At 44.3% G+C, this 14,835-nt stretch overlaps 1 long non-coding RNA gene across 2 annotated transcripts; it reads right to left on the reverse strand.

Annotated features, from left to right (window-relative positions):
- Positions 1-275: 275 nt before the first annotated feature.
- Positions 276-6,700, reverse strand: LOC147021441 (uncharacterized). Of its 2 annotated transcripts, none has more exons than XR_015061369.1 (3): positions 6,415-6,700; positions 2,378-2,724; positions 276-2,262 (listed from the first exon to the last, which is right to left on the reverse strand). It is a non-coding gene; the product is annotated as an uncharacterized LOC147021441 (long non-coding RNA). The 2 variants fall into 2 exon arrangements; XR_015061368.1 differs by having other exon boundaries at positions 276-1,484; positions 6,415-6,698.
- Positions 6,701-14,835: the final 8,135 nt, after the last annotated feature.

The following is a 14,835-nucleotide window of genomic DNA, read 5'->3' on the forward strand; positions in this document are numbered from 1 at the left end:
AATATGGGTCTTAAGGGGTCTTAAGTATCTTCAATAGTCTAAAGAGTCTTAAAGGTCTGAGGATTATAAAGGGTCTTTAAGGCTCTTAGGTGTCTGAAGGTTCTCAAGGGTCTTCAGGGTCTTAAAGGGTCTTGGGGGTCTTATGGTTGAAAACGGTCTTTGGGTATTAAGGGGTCTTGAGGGTGTCAAGGAGTCGAAAGGTATAGAAGGGTCTGGAACACACACACACACACACACACACACACACACACACACACACACACACACACACACACACACACACACACACACACACACACACACACACGGCTCCTTTTATACAAGGGCCAGTCAATAAGTAACCTTGAAATATTTTTCACAAATTGTTTGTTGCATGTACGTGTGTAACAATTGTTATATTTCAACATCATCTCCATTGCGTTCATTGCATTTTTCCAGCGCTTTACCAAGGCCTGGATTCCTGGAGAAGAAATAAATCTTTTGGCTGCTTGTGTCGGCATCCGTGCACCGCCTCTTGGACCTCTTTGTCGGATCGGAAAGTGGTTCCACCAAGCACCTCTTAAAGTGACCTAAAGATGTGGCAATCCGAAGGTGCGAGGTCTGACGAGTAGGGTGGATGAGGAAGACACACAAAATACATGTCCTCGATTGTTGCAGCTGTAGCGCGGACAATATGGTGCCGAGCATTGTCATGCTGCAGCAAAACACCGGTAGTGAGTAGTCCACGACGTTTTGATCCGATTGCTGGTTTCAGATGATTTTGAAGGAGGTCGCAGTATGATGCACTGGTGACTGTTGTTCCTCTGGGAATGTAGTGCTCTACAAGTCGGCCTCGGATATCCCAGAAGAGCGTCAGCATCACTTTTCCAGCGGATGGCTGTGTGCGGAATTTTTGGGGGCTTTGGTGAAGTTGAATGGAACCACTCTTTGCTTGTCCTCTTCGTTTCTGGCTGAAAGTAGTGGGCCCAGCTTTCATCCCTAGTCACTATCGGCTGTAAGAAAGCGTCGCCTTCTGTTTCATAACGTCGCAGAAGTTCTTCACACGCGTCCACTCGCCGTTCTTTCAATTTGGGTGTGAGTTGTCTCGGCACCCACCTTGCAGACACTTTGCGAACCCCACCATTTTGTGAATTATATGGTGTGCTGAACCATGGCTAATGTTCAATTCGGAGACCACTTCATCCAATGGAACGCGACGGTTTTCCCTGAGCACGTGCTCAACTCCTGCAACCATTTCTGGTGTGTCGGCTGTGTGAGGCCGGCCCAAGCGAGCAGCGTCTACCACACACAGTCGTACACCCGCTGCAGTGATAAACATGCGTCACCATATTGCATCTTCATTCTGCGATGGATTTCACTGGGATTCGCGCCCTCACTTCCCAAGAAACGGATGACAGAACGTTGCTCCTCCCTGGTGCATGCTTCTAAGGGAGCCGCCATCTTGGAACTACTCAACTGACGTCATGCGCTCAATGTTGACAGATCTAAAAGAGGCAAAACATGACTCTTACCCATAGATATAACATACAGTATGTCATCTACAACTACACACATTACATTCTCAAATTTATATCGCCATATTAAGGTTACATCTTGACTGGCCCTCGTCGTTTCGATGAGGAGCAAGACCGGTATCAAGTCCTGCCTTGGGGGAACTTCTGCCTTTACTGGCAAAGGAAATGACAGGATTCCATTTAGCTCCACATAATGACTTCATGAGATGAGGAGGTCAGCAAGCCAGGAATGGCCTTGGATGTCACATGCTGTGAGCTTGGCAAGCAGAGCTGTTTGCAAGACTTTTGAATGCCCTATATATGTCCAGAGAGACAACTATCTCCACACGTTGAAGATTCAGGACCTCCATCCATTGTTGAGAAAGGAGCAGAAACATGTAGCGAGTTGAATGCCTGGGACTTAAAAACCGAACTGATGATCAGAAATTAGACTATTTGAGAAGAGGAAACCTGATTTCAGCACCAATGATCGATTTGTGTGATTTTATTTAAGATTGGACAGAGTCTTCCCAGACTGCAGATGACATGATCTTCTTTTGCACCCTTCTTCTGTATGGCAGTGATGTTGGCTGTCCGGCAAGCTGACGGTTAGCAATCCAAAGTGAGGGACAGGCTGAAGAGATTGAAGAGAGGAGAATTGTGAGCAGCATTGCAGGATTTGGGAACAAGGGCACTGATGATGTCTGAGTCCAGCAGAGGGGTTGTTCAGAACTTTTTCTACATTCTTCGGTGAGAACGTCACCATGTCCTGTAAGCAATGGACACAAGGTGGAAGGTAGGGACACAGTGATACGGGTTGGGCACACATGCCTTGCAAGCACCTGCTCTTCATGAAGTACATTTACTTGAAGTACATAGCTCACCTGCTCTTCATGAAGTACATACACCGTGGGATCTTTAACGGCTTCCAACTAATGCCGGCAGACGGGACGTCCAGTTTAACATCCATCCGAGGGACGGCACACACCTGCTTGTGATTCACCGGGATGACAGCTTATGGCTGGGTGGGGATTCCAACCCAGGAAAGACAGCTTAGAGATGAGTGTGCATACCTCTAGAGTCCTGGGGTCTCAGCCATCCTCCCAGCCCAACATACATATATTATGTAGTTGTAATTAATACACAACAAGTACATGACCGTTTCTTAATGTCTTCATGCATGTAATTTCTGCCACACAAGTTCTCCTCTGAACTTTAGAAATCCAGATCACTGGAAAAGAAAGAAAAGAGTTCTCCCGTTAGTTGTTTTTTTTAACTCATCCAGGATGCAAGATACGAGTATCTTAAAAAAAATAAAAAAAACACAAAACCATGACAATCCATCATCTCATTCAGAAGATTTTTTTTTTTTTTTTGTTTTGCCAAAAAAAATAATGAAAACCATAACACAGATCAACCCCAAAAAACAATCTCCATCTCTTCTTGTACCTTTGTAATGGTTGGAATGATTTCCAGCAGTCGAGCTGTTTGGGTTTGCACTCAGCAGGGAATCATACCTGAACAGCAGGTGTGAGGACATTCATCTTTCATGGTTTTCCGAAGATTACGAAAACTTTACACCCTTCCTGGAAATCTCATGACAGATCACCTCCATCATCGTCGTGAGACAAAGTGCACATATTCATTGAGAAATCGAGGCTCATGGAAACTGAAGTGAACGGGACTGCTGGAAGGTGAATGCACCGATAAATGGGGAGGTGTGAAACGGGCCAAAAGACGGACAGGAGAGTTCTTTTACAGGTGTGGGGATGACGTTTGAGATTGTGCTGATATGTTTGCTAACTTGAGAAATTGGAGAGGCAGCTCGGTGCTTCTGAAGGCTGGAGAATGAAGTTGGACAAAGCTTGATCCGGGGTGGAATGGTGAAGAGTGGCGGAGGGCTGAAGAAGCACATCGGAGGTGGTTAAAGTTCTTTTCTGTTAAAGTTCTTTCTTATTAAAGTTCTTTCGCCCTGTTCTTTTTCTGGTTTTCATCAATGATCTCTCGGACTCTCTGGAAAATCCTCTATTTCTCTTTGCTGATGACTCCACCCTCTGACATACCATCGGTTGTCCCTCAGACCGGCAAGCAGCAGCTTCTTTGCTCACTGCAGATCTGGATAAAATTACAAGCTGGTCCAACACGTGGAACATGTCTTTCAATCCAGACAAATCTCACACTCTCACTATGTCTCTCCAAAAGGACCGTTTAGAAAACCCACCCATCCACTTTCTCAACAATCCGCTGGAAGAAGTCCTTTCTTTCAAGCTTCTGGGTCTCACTATCTGCCATGATCCTTCCTGGTAAAGTCACATTTCAAAGGTCGCCTCCAAAGCCAGTCGCCGACTGGGAATCCTCCGTCGTGCAAAATCCTTCCTTGGCCTTCGTGAGATCCTGACCACTTACAAAGCTTTCGTCCGTAGCCTGATGGAGTACTGCTCTCCCCTCTGGGCTGGTGCTCCTGCCTCCCACCTTTCTCGGCTTCACGCTGTAGAAACCAAGGCATTTCGGATCATTGGCATCTCCCGCGATGAGGCTGAGTCTTTGGGCCTCTGACTCTCTCACTGTAGGCAGGTCGGTGGTCTTTCTGTCTTCTACCGTCTCCTCTCCAGCCTCGCCCCCCCCCCCTGCTCTCTCTGCGATTTGTCCCCACCACATTTCCACAGGGCGCTCAAGGTCCGCCAACAACCCCCTTCTGATAAAACTACCAAAATCACGAATCTATGCTCACCTTCACTCTTTCATTCCTCTTTTTTCCTGCCTTTGGAATAAACTCCCTCACTCTATTCAATCCCATTCTTCCCTCCAGGCCTTCAAAACAGCTGTTCACCACCACCTCTTATCATCCCCCATCCAAATCCTCGTTCTTTTCTACCCCCGATAATCCACCCCAAACCCACCTCCTTCAATTTCCCTGCTTTCCTTCCTGAAAGTCCCTGTAATGTCCATCTTGTATTTCCCCATGTTCCCCGTCACATCCCTTTCCCTTCCACAAATCTAATGTATCTGTTCCCCACTGTTTTGGCCTTCCCACTCCCGCCTCTCTGAGTCTCATACCCCCCTTGATGTGCGTTGTGTGTTCGCTCTCACACGAGCCTCGACAATATATACAAAAAAACAAAAAAGCCCCAGGTGGCCAACCCCTCAGGACCAAAACAGGTCTTCACAAACAATTACCTTGGACCAGGTCTCAACATGGTTAACAAAGTAGTTGGCACACACACACACACACACACACACACACACACACACACACACACACACACACACACACACACACACACACACACACACACACACACACACACACACACACACACACACACACCACAAACGTGACCTTGTTATTCAGCACATTATCGCTGTCCATTTAGTCTCTGGCATCGACGGCAGGGCGTGGAACATGCAAGCTCTGTGGAAAGGCCCCCTCTGGTTTTTCTCGATAGTTTGGACCGCAAGCACCATGGTGACACCACGTGTTTCAGGAGTTCAGCACCGGGAGAGTATGTCGGGGGAAAAAAACGAGGACCGACAGCCGAGGATGCACAAGACACGTGGGTGGTTCACATTGATCAGGCCAAAGAGTAACGGAGGTGGATTAGCCCAGACCTAATTTGAACCAACCACCAGTGATTGTGGCTTCAAAGGGCAAAATCTGTTTGGTTGTCTCTCTGTCTATTCGACGATTGTCTCTTGAACTGATCAACGATGGACCATAAAACCCGGATCATTGTTACCGTCTTTGTCCGAGGAGTTCTGATTGTATATATATATATATATATATAGTTTTTTCCATTCCTAATGACCTTATATGTATATATTTTAAAATAATTTAGTTTACTTAACCGCTATTTTTACTGAAGAATGGCGAGATGATGTAATCTCGTAAGATTGTGATTTTAAACGTTTTTTTTTAAATTCACTTTTAAACATTCTTTGTAAACATGAACTGTAACATTAAGAAAGGGAAGACCGCGGGGGGGGGGGGGGGCTGAGAGAATGTGAATTTCGTGCTGTTCCATCATTATTTACTTTTAACATTGTTCTTAATGAATGGGAACAGCAATAACGCAGGCATAATGGGCCAAATGGCCTTCTGTGCAAACGTTCCTTGTGTATCCTTAAGCAATGACATTAAGAACGTGAAGAAAGGGGGAGGGCAGGACAGAGAGTTGAGGTTGGGGAGTGGTGTTTGGAGAGGGGGGTGGTTGAGGCTTTGGGAGAGTGGTTCAGAATGTGGTGTTGTATTTTTTGGGGGTGGGGGGATGGTGTTAAGCACTTTGGGTGGAGAAGGGGTTTGACGCCATGTAGTAGAGGGGGCATTTTGAAGACAAGGTTGGGATGGGTTTAAGGACTTGGGGTGGAGGACATGGGTGGTGTGAGGGAGGAGGTTGAGGTTTTAGATGTGGTTGGTGGCTTGGTTGACATCTTGGGCTTTTGGTGTGTTGAGGGTTTGGGGTTGGTTTGGGGGGTTGAAGACTTGGTCACATTTTACATGAAGTGGAAATTTTTTTTTCTTTACTTGTTTTGAGGGCTGATCCCCGACAAGAACATAGATTAAAAATCATTGTTATAAGTGCTCAAATGATATGTATATATATATATATATATATATATATATATATATATATATATATATATATATATATATATATATATATATATATATATATATATATATATATATATATATATATATACTGTAAATGATCGAGCAATATCTCTCCAAGTTGTGTAATGACACATATACCATCTCATGATCACATAGTACATAGAAAACGAGTCGTTTCTTGCAATAGTTTATTACATCGCTGGATCTTCAGACATTAACATCTCATGGATGTACAAAATGATGAAACTTGTACCCCGGTCAAATGCAACGAAACAACCGTGATACAACGGCACTCGGAAGAGAACATACCTTCTCCAGGCTGAACAGTTTACATTTTGTATCCCACTGATTGGTCGCATCTGAATCCGGAGCTTCACCAAAATCGAATCAATTCGTCCTTGACACACACCCAACCTGTCCACCAAAGTTCGTCCGAATCCTTTTGGAGATACCTTGCTCACAGACAAACAGACAGACAGACAGACAACAAATTGGGGGTGAAAACGTACATCCTCCATCCACCTTCGGGTGGTGGACGTAACAAACAAGTCAGGTGGTTTATGATGGAATTATACAAAGGTCTAGAGAAGGCCTGAGGGTTTCTAGAATAAGGAAGACGTTTCATTGCTGCGCAACTTCAACATGCATGGCACCACACCCAGGAGTGCCAGGAGGTCATTCCTGGCAAGTGCCACTGGAGGGGGAAATAAAGGGACACAAAACGATGCTGTGCTTTCTGTGGCCTGTCCACACTTGTTTGTGTGTGTGTGTGTGTGTGTGTGTGTTTGTGTGTGTGTGTGTGTGTGTGTGTGTGTGTGTGTGTGTGTGTGTGTGTGTGTGTGTGTGTGTGTGTGTGTGTCAGTGAGTGTGCGTGTGTTTTGCCCCAGGCATCCTGCGTGCTTGGCACGGATGCTCGAGAGCGCACAGCTTCCCGTAAAGAGTCCCTTGTCTTTGCCATATTAGAACGCGCCCGAGAGTTTTCCACTTTTCCTTCCTTCCCAGCGATTCACACGGTTTGCCCAACACCAGCTGGACCTGCATGTTCGTAAAAAGTTTCGATTTTCAACTTCGGTTTGATATTTACTCACAAGGGTCACCGTCGGGTCTGGTTCTTGATTTTTTTTTTCCCTTCGTATCACAATCTTTACGAGCCCTCCACTGACTTGGAGCCATGAAGTTAATCAGTCCGTCGATTAATTTGTTTTGTATTAAGTTACAAAGTAATTAACTACATTCAGTGTGAAGGATAATTGAGTTCGAGCCCATGTCGAGCAGTTGAAATAACCTCAGGTGGGTTGACTCATCCTTCTGAGGTCGGCATAATTAGTACCAGCTTACTCGTAACAGGGGGCACTGCATCAGCGTCACAGCCGCGCTTCCAGAAAAACGATGCAACCAGCAGCTATAGGCTGCATACAGTACGAAACAACATCAACAACAACAAGGTTGGTTTGTTCGTGTTCCCATCTGAACTTCGAGCTCCAGGTGTCGGGGATTCGGGTTCAAGTCCCACAATACCCCATAAGCGGTTGTCCATATAGTCTGATAGATTGGTGCAGATGTATTGTGCTTACATTGATGATTGGGCACACACACCTTGATGAATCACCCTACCTGTGAAACTGAACCCAAACCAGACAGCTGAAAGAGACGTGTGCTTCCCTCTGCACCATCCTGTCGGGTCAAACTGATAGGCTGCAGTGAAGCTTCACATTTCAAAATCACATTGTTCACTTGATAATGTGCACAACCATAATTATAGTTTTCACCTTTAGGTAGTTTTGAGTATTTAACCCTTGGTGTGATCATATTCCCACGAAGCAACTGGCAAGGTTTCCGAAGTTTACAGGTGTACTGCCCAAGAGGTTGATTGGAATATTTTGGCGTCTCATCCATGTCTGACGGTAGATTCATAACAGTGTAGAGCCTGGTGTTGGTTCAGTGGTTAGGGTGGCTGTACTTGGGATCCTAGGGTGCTGAGTTTGAGCCCCGTCGGCTGCTGAATTAATGCCAGGTGGGGTTGATTCAGCCTGTCATCCTTCCGAGGTCGGCAAAATGAGTACCGGTGTACTGGTAATAGGGACACTGACTGAATCAGCTGGCATAGCCACGTGCCTAAGCAATGATGCAACCAGCAGCCATGAGGCTGCACTCGCAAGAAAGAGAAAGAAATAAGAGTGTGTCCAACAAGCACCCTGAATCAGGTGTCATACGTCTGCAACAATCATGCAATATGGCCCACCCGTTTAAATTTCTCCCCCATTATAACAATGTAGTTCGTTATTAATCCTTAAACTTAAAGCTTTCTTACAAAGGTGGGATTTTGCAAATTTTGCAAAGTTTATTTTTATTTTTTTCTTCTTCTCATTTTTGCCCCTGCACCACCCTGCTGTTGCTTCCCATATATACTGTTGTGTTTGCAGTTGCTGTGGCAACGGTCAGGATGTTATGATTTCTCCATGCTCAGCACACAAACAGCAAGCACCCTCACCATGACGACAACGTGTCGCTGTTACCCTGCTTCCCCTCCTTAAGCGCGCACGCATCTGATGTTACGGTGGTGTGAAACAGAACAACAAAACAAACATCCCAGCCGGTCACAACAGCGACCAAAACTCATCTTCACGAGTTTCTACACAACGTCATATTGGCAGGGAAGGTTGCGTCTTGTTGAGAAATGAAAGGGAATAAATTACCTGCCTCAAGGTACCTGCCTCCATAAAAGAAGGGAAGGAGTTGCTGAGACAGATTTACGGACAGACAGACAGACAGACAGGAACTTGCCCGACATGCCGCACCTATCCTCCTTTTGGAAAGGGAGCATGGGATCTGTGACATGGACAAGTGAGCGCAGGCAGATCAAACTGACTGCTTAATATCTCTTCGAAAAAAAAAAAGGATCTCGTCCTATGATGTAATTGCAGAGGGAGCACACAGCAGACAAGTACACGTCAATGAAGACAACAAGCATATGTCACACTGAGAATAGAGCAGGCAGGAATCCAGAGAGCTGATTAGCTTTCGGGATTCCTGTCTGCTGTAGAAGAGAGAAACAGGTGCAGAGCAAGCCGGTTAATCACACATTAATCTAACATTTTAAAATTCCTTCGGTGGGGAAAATTGCCAAATTGTAGCATCATTGGCTGGGGCCATGCCTGTTCCGCTGATGCATCGCCTCCTGTAGGTTATGGTAGAAATTTGTAATTCGTTCAGGGTGCCGACGATAGCTCACCTACTTTCCGCGAATGGCACCGTGGGATCTTTAACGTCCACAACCTAATGCCGGTAGATGGGCTGTCCGGTTTAACGTTTGTCCAAGGGCGGCACACACATTGATGAAACACCGGGATGACAGCTTGGAGCTGGGTGGGAATTCAAATCCAGGCTCGACGCCTCAGAGGTGAGTGTGCGTACCTCTAGGCCATCCTACCAACTATTAATAAATCTGAAATCAATTGAAATGAAAGTGCCACAAGTTTTAAGAATGAGTAGTGTATGGTTCATTATTGAAGTGAGTACATACTGATCTGGCTCCGAGCCTTTCAATGGCCAAGCCTGCACGAGAAGGCCGATGGCCATGTGGTTTAAATTGAGTGATCGTATTAACAAGGCCTAACCGCTCGGCTGGTCTTGATGCAGGATCACAGCAAGTGGGGAAATATAACTACTAGGGCCGAATGTTCACGCAAATTGTTTTGGTGTGTTTTATGTTCTGTTCACCACATAAGCCTTGAAAAAAGGTCTGAGCTATCTTTATGAGAGTAGTGTTCATTTTGTGCCATCTTTATCCTGAAATGACCCCACATTCACATAGCAGCTTGTTCTTCATGCTCGAGATGAAGCTTGAAGCCAATTGTGCGATGTTGATGGAGACAGTGATAAGGAAGGTGTTGATATTTAGCAAGTTTTGGGTAGAGAGAAGATAATGAACGCGGTGGTTGAAAAAGAAGACATGTTGTTTATCCACTTCGTAGATTTCATCACTGCGGCAAGCCTGCTTCAAGCTGATAGCCACAAAACAAAGCGAATCACAAAGTGTAACTTGACCGAAGTCAACGATATCAAAGATCTTGGCCATGTTACAGCAGGTCATCCACTAGCAGGATATATGTGAGAGTGAGACATCCATCACTTGTGTTTTTATCACAGACAAATGATGCATCACTACTTTTGTACGACAAAACAGTGCGCTCTGGCATTGCCACTCCTGTTTATAGGGGTTACTTGAATTGGGAAAACTATTGGGATACACGTTCAAGTTACTATAAGTAGTCTAGTGCCCTCTATTACAAACAAATGAAAGCATCATGATATGGTAGCCTGGAGGTCAGTGGTTCGAACCCTGGCCCGGTCATACCAAAGACTTAAAAAAAGGTACGTGCTGCTTCCTTACTTGATGCTCAGCATTTAAAAGGATAGAGCATGGACAAACAGCCTGAGGTTGGCAACACTAGCGCCGGCTTTGATGGGCCTTATGGTCTCCTCCTGCATTGAAGTTCTTCGAAAGGGAACTCGTGTTATGAATAATATCCAGTCTCCAACTAATATCCAGTCTTTTCAATATACCAAAGATGTTTCAATTCATAGTGATGCCTGAATTTTTAACTGAATTTGATGGAAATGTAGATTATCTTCGACATGAAGGTGAAAAAGTTTAATCTTTCTTGGATGTGAACTCTTTGCTGAGTTTGAGACACCGACAATGCCTGGACTGTAGATAGAATGAATGTAGAATGACACTGATAGATCGGTTGATCTCGTTCAGCATGTCTGTAGGCTATTGCTTTGTCATTTGTACAAAGCTCTACTTGATGTGGTATGTATCGAATATAAGTGAGGCCACACTTTCCAAAGGGTTCCCCTGGTACAGCTGCAGAGTGTCCGATGCAGGGGCACGCTTCTGGATCTCAGAAACAACATTTGATCAATTCTAACTTCTTGTGTCATTGCAAATTGGAGAAGGACATATGATGTTGATACAACCCTAATTCAGCCACGACTGTCCCAACCACTTCAACACCAAACAAACAACTTTGAGAAGCAATGCTAGGGTAACACTGAAAGGGGGAGGAAACCCGAAAGTGAGTCTCAGAAACATTGGAGAGGTGTTACAGAAGAAGAAGTGGTGGAAAGCGTCCATCTTGTTGGTGGAGAGAGGGAGAAATCAAGCAAAATAGACACTACCAGGGTGTTGGAACTTGGAACAAGTGGGACAACACAGTATTTAGATATAAAATGAGACTAAAATGTTGGATTGGTGCTTCGCAGGAAGGGCGTCGCTTCACTAGGTGTGCCATCCCTCGGCTGTACTTTAAAACGACTGTCCTAGCATTAGTTGGTGGACGTTAAAAATCCCACAATGTCTTCCATGATGAGAAAGCGAGTTTATTGCCGGTACACTGACCACATGCTGGTATGCTAGCCTGGCTACTGCTGGTAACACAAAAGCAAACCACCCATTGTAATGATTGCCATGAGAGTCAGTGAACCTGTCTTCAGGCAGGGCACCAGAGACAGAGTTGAAAGCCTAATATATTTCTCTAATTGTATGTCATCAAGAAGATTGGTTTAGAGTTGAAGTGCTGGTGGCAGATTCTGGTGGCTAGTCTCCAATTTGGATATTTTGAGGTGAGGGGAACACAGAAAGATAATTAGCATCTCAAATTAGGAGATACTTTAAAAGGTTACCAACTGTAAAATAAGAAATAACTTTTTTGCAAGTACTGTATTAAAATTAATTTTATGTATGCAAGTAATTTAATTGTTTTGTCTGGTGGTAAAATACACAAAATCTTTGTCAAGCAAAAGTGGGTATTTTGAATGTTGTTGGCCAAAGGGATGTCCTGCAATTATCGGATGTCATTCCCACCTATTAGTAGCTTTGTTGAGGTCAGGTTTAGTGATAATGAGGTTGGGTTTCCAGTGTTACAAGTAGGCAGCCATCCCATGTTTCCTCCAGTGGTTCTCAGAAGGAAGCACAAGATAGTCATTGGATACTAACGAGTTTTGTGGCATCACCGGGGGGCTCGTAATTGCAAGAGCACCAGGAGTGTGCATTTCACGCACACCACTGGTGCTGTGGAGACCTGTAGGGATGCATGCTGTGTGAGCAATGCTCAGGCTGCCCCACAGGCCAGCCAGCCTGTAAGGTGATCTACACAAAGCCCATAAACAGTTTGCCATTTATACACTATGCAGACTTGGCGTGACATGGTTGGACACATCAGCAGATCAAGCGGCAGAAAAAGTGGCGTCGCACGTTTGCACGTGCAACCTTACACTGCGACCCCTGCACATTGTAATCAATTCTTGAGTGCGTTTCCTTCAACATCACAATGGGGACATCACCATGGTGATATTGAGGTCACATGAAGTATTGGGTTGAAGGAGATTCAGATGTGTCACTGTGTGACTGATATGTAAAGGTTGCTACCCAATGCAGCCTGCATATGTGTGGAACATTTTTAACAAAACAGAAATGACAGGAAAAGAGAACATAGATTTTGATGTTTGATGATAAAAAGCACATAACTAAGGAAGAAGGAGGTAGATACTGCTATGAGGTCCAAAATGTACATATAAATATAAATATATATATATATATATATATATATATATATATATGTATATACATACATATATACATTATATATACATACATATGTGTACATGGCAACTTGAAATCAGGAGATTTCCCAAGGCATTTTGGAGTGCAATGTTCAACGCAGTGTCAGAAAGCTGGGTCTCCGTCGAAGGTCATGGGTCTTGCAGCAGGACAATGACCCCAAACACACTTCAAAAAGCACCCAGGAATGGTTGAAGACAAAACGCTGCACTGTTCTTAAGTGGCCAGCAATGAGTCCAGATCTAAATCCCATTGAACACTTGTGGGGAGATCTGAAAACAGCAGTTGGGAGAAGTCACCCTTCCATTCTGGGAGAACTGGAGCAGTTTGCACAAGAAGAGTGGCCAAACTGCCAGTAGAGAGGTTTAGGAAACTCATTCATGGCTATGGGAAGTGCTTGACTGCAGTTATTTTGTCCAAAGGCTGTGCTCCAAAATATTAAGTGTGGGGTGCCGATAATTTTGTCAATGCCATTTCTTTTCATTTTCTGATTTAAAAGGACATATTAAGTTCTGAATCAAAAATAAAGGTTCTGTAATATTAACAGTGAAATATAGAATTGTGGACACCAAATACTTTTGTCAATTTCAAATTATTTTTTGAGAAAATTGTGTTATTTGAAAAAAGTGCAAGGGTGCCTATATTTTTGGCCACGAATGTGTATATATATATATATATATATATATATATATATATATATATATATATATATATATATATATATATATATATATATATATATATATACATATACAGGGTGGCCTGAAAGTCACTTTACCCCTTCCCAGTGAAGCATTGTTCTTGAACTCTTTTAATATACAGGTTTTATTGTACAATACTTCCAATAATTAATTTGTCATTGTATCTGTATATGCTCCATCATTCTTCTGAGTCATTTTTTCCGCATACCATAGAGGGCGAGGGCAGAGGGGAAGGGACGGAGGGAAGTGCGAGAAATTTATCAGGGGTAAAGTAACTTTCGGGCAATCCTGTATATTCACATAACAACAAAAAAAAACAAATGATTTTTTTTTCTTTTCTAAGGAATTACAAGGAATTTTTATGCACAGGAGGAAGCCATTTGGCCCATCATAGCTGCACCACACCAATACCAGATTTTTAATAAATCCATCAATATCCCTTCCCTTCGTGTGCAGCCTTTTGGCTGCTACACTGGTACTCATTTCGCCGACTTCAGAAGGATGACAGGCTTAGTCAACCCCCTGGTGTTAATTCAGCAGCCAACAGGGCTTGAACTCAGAACCCTAGGATTCCAAGCCACCACCAAAACCGCTAAGCTGGGATCCCAAGCCACCACCCTAACTACTAAGCTTGGATCCCAAGCCACCACCCCAACTGCTAAGCTGGGATCCCAAGCCACCACCTGAACCGCTAAGTTAGGATCCCAGGCCACCACCCTAACTGCTAAGCCAACACCATGATGATTCCCTCTTGTGTGTGTGTGTGTGTGTGTGTGTGTGTGTGTGTGTATATGTATATATATATACACACTAGCATATACCCGTGCTCCGCACGGAGTTGAATGGGTGGCAAAAGGTGGATGAGGCATAATAGTTGATGTTCTGGGGAGGGTGTCATTAGGGATGTGATGTGCTATGGTTACCTGTCCCTAGTTTTCTAAAGGACCTCCCTGTAGATGACATTTTGGGTGAGTCTTGTTGCTGAATGAATAGTTCTTGTGAGGAATTATTGTCCACTTTGATAGATATATAGGAGTAACCTCTTGCACGTGAAAATGCAACATATAGTTGGCCATGGGAGAACACGGGGGCTGGGAGGTATATTCCGAGTTTGTCAAATGTTTGGCCCTGGGATTTGTTTATGGTCATCGAGTATGCAAGTCTGACTGGAAATTGCATCCTCTGCAGTGTGACTGGAAGGTCGGCATCTGATGGGGCAAGTTTAACCTGATATAGGCCTAGCCCTAGACTGAACAGGAGCAGTGGAGGGTGACCGATAATCAGAATGAAAATTTCAATGAACGGCACTTTTTGGCGCACATCCGATGATCGAACACCGCTGGACGCTTTAATTTGAAGATCACACACGCAAGACACAACACAGGTAATGATGGCAGTTGAGAA

This window comes from Eptatretus burgeri, chromosome 8, assembly GCF_056783735.1.
Source record: "Eptatretus burgeri isolate ZD-2024b chromosome 8, Ebu_testis_v1, whole genome shotgun sequence".
In the NCBI taxonomy this organism is placed as follows: Eukaryota; Metazoa; Chordata; class Myxini; order Myxiniformes; family Myxinidae; genus Eptatretus; species Eptatretus burgeri.